At 34.6% G+C, this 2257-nt stretch overlaps 1 non-coding gene across 1 annotated transcript; it reads left to right on the top strand.

Moving 5' to 3' along the window:
- Positions 1-805: 805 nt before the first annotated feature.
- LOC135268560 (small nucleolar RNA SNORD58) lies at positions 806-872 on the top strand. Its single transcript, XR_010336865.1, has one exon. It is a non-coding gene; the product is annotated as a small nucleolar RNA SNORD58 (small nucleolar RNA).
- The last annotated feature ends 1385 nt before the right edge of the window (positions 873-2257 follow it).

Here is a 2257-nt window from a genome sequence, read left to right as displayed (position 1 = left end):
GCAGTCATATTATGAACAGATTCTTTTTTTCCTGAGCAGTAGGTGAAAACAGTGAGCTTAACATATTCCGTAAATCATGCTGTTAACAAATGTGCTGTCGTCTAGGCTTTGTTTTTCCATTATAGAGCAAAGGGAGCGTAGATTTAGCGCAATTCTTAAAGGCCCTAGGATTTCCAGAACAGTAAATGAGACTTTGGTTTCAACTTAAAGTTACCAGCTGCATTAGCCCCTAATGAGGTAGTCAGCCTGTCATTTGAAGTTTTGAAGCCAGGCATTGACTTCTCCCCTCAAGCTACGAAAGTCCTAGATAGCCTCTTCTTCCAACAGAAGGCTGTTTCATCTCCACTGAAAATCTGTTGCTTAGCATAACCACCTTCATCAATGATCTTAGCCAGCTCTTCTGGATAATTTGCTGCAGCTTCTACATCATCACTTGCTGCTTCACCTTGTACTTTTATGTTATGGAGATAAATTCTTTCCTTAAACCTCATGAACCAATCTGTGCTAGCTTCCAACTTTTCTTCTACAGCTTCTTCACCTCTCTCAGCCTTCATAGAATTGAAGAGGTTTAGGGCCTTACTCTGGACTAAGCTTTGGCTTAAGATAATGTTGTGGCTCGATCTGCTATCCAGACCACTGAAACAGCAATGAGCTGTTTTGCTTTCTTGTTAAAGAACTTGTGCTTTTATTCACAAGCTGGCTAACTCTGTGGTGCAAGAAAGCTAGCTTTTAGCCTATCTCAGCCTTCAACATGCTTTCCTCACTAAGTGTAATCATTTCTAGCTTTTGATTTAAAGTGAGACATCTACAACAATGGCTTTTCTTACGACACCTTTGGATTATTCCCGAAAAATAAATACTCTCTGAGCAGTTGTTTGAAAAAAAAGGAAAAAATAAAGTGAGAGATGTGTGACTCTTCCTTTCACTTGACATTCAATGGCTATTGTAAGGTTATTAATTGATCTAATCTCAAAATTGTTGTGTCTCAGAGAATAGAGAAACCCAAGGAGTGGGAGAGAGATGGGAATGGATGGTTGTTTGATTAGTGAGAACACACACATTTACCAATTATGTTTGCTGTCTTACATGGGTACAGTTTACAAAGGCTGAAAATAATTGCAATATTAACCTCAATTATCACTGATCACAGATTACCATAGCAGATATAAGAATAATTAAAAAGTTTGAACTATTGTGAGAATTAACAAAATGTAACACAGAGACACAAAAGGAGTGCATGCTGTTGGAAAAATGGTGCCAACACACTTGCCCCGTACAGAGTTGCCACAGTCTAGTGTAAAAAACACAATATCTGTGAAATGCAATAAAGCGAAACAAAATAAAACAAGGTACGCCTGTATTTGAATTTATCAACAAGTTCAGGAATGTGGCAGCATAACAGATAAATACACAGAAATCAATTGTATTTTTGTGTACTAGCAACGAAAAACCTGAAATAAAATTGGGAAAACAATTCAATTTGTTATTGTTTTCTGTTGCTGCTGCACAAATCAAACAATTAAATTTATAAAAACAGTGAAAAAGAATGAAATATCTAGAAATAAATCTAACAAAAGAAGTACAACTTGTATACTATAAACTAGAAAATATTGCTAAAGGAACTTTTTAAAAAATTGAAATAAATGAAAAGAATCTGACGTTCATGCATTAGAAAACTAAAATTGTTAAGATGGCAATTTTTCCAAATTAATCTATAAACTCAACACAATTTCTGTCAACATCCCAGGTTTTCTTTCTTTTTGTTGCAGAAATTGACAAGCTGACATTAGAAGGTATATGGAAACACAAAAGATCCAGGACCCAGAATAACCAAAACAATCTTAAGAAAGAAGAACAAAGTTGAAAGATTTATAGTTTTTGTTTTCAAAACTTAACTACAGAGCTACAGTAACCAAGACAGTGTGGTACTATTATTAAGATAGATATATAGATCAATAGAACAGAATTAAGAGTCTAAAAACATACCCTCACATTTATACTCAATTGATTTTTGGTAAGACTGCCAGGAGAATTCAATGGGGTAAAAAATAGTTTTTTAGCAAATGATGCTGGACAAGTAGATCTTCACATGCAAAAGGATAAAATTGAATCCTTATTCAAGCTATACATAAAAATTAACACAAAATGGATATAGGCCTCAATATAAGAGCCAAAACTATAAAAGTCCTAGAAGAAAATGTAAGAGTAAATCTTTGTGGCCTTGGATTAGGCAATGGTTTTTAAGACATGACATCAA

This window comes from Aotus nancymaae, unplaced genomic scaffold, assembly GCF_030222135.1.
Source record: "Aotus nancymaae isolate 86718 unplaced genomic scaffold, 86718_ANA_hifiasm-v0.15.2.pri h1tg000040l, whole genome shotgun sequence".
Taxonomy (NCBI): Eukaryota; Metazoa; Chordata; class Mammalia; order Primates; family Aotidae; genus Aotus; species Aotus nancymaae.
Note: the sequence above shows the minus strand (reverse complement) of the source record. Positions and strands in the feature narration are given on the sequence as shown.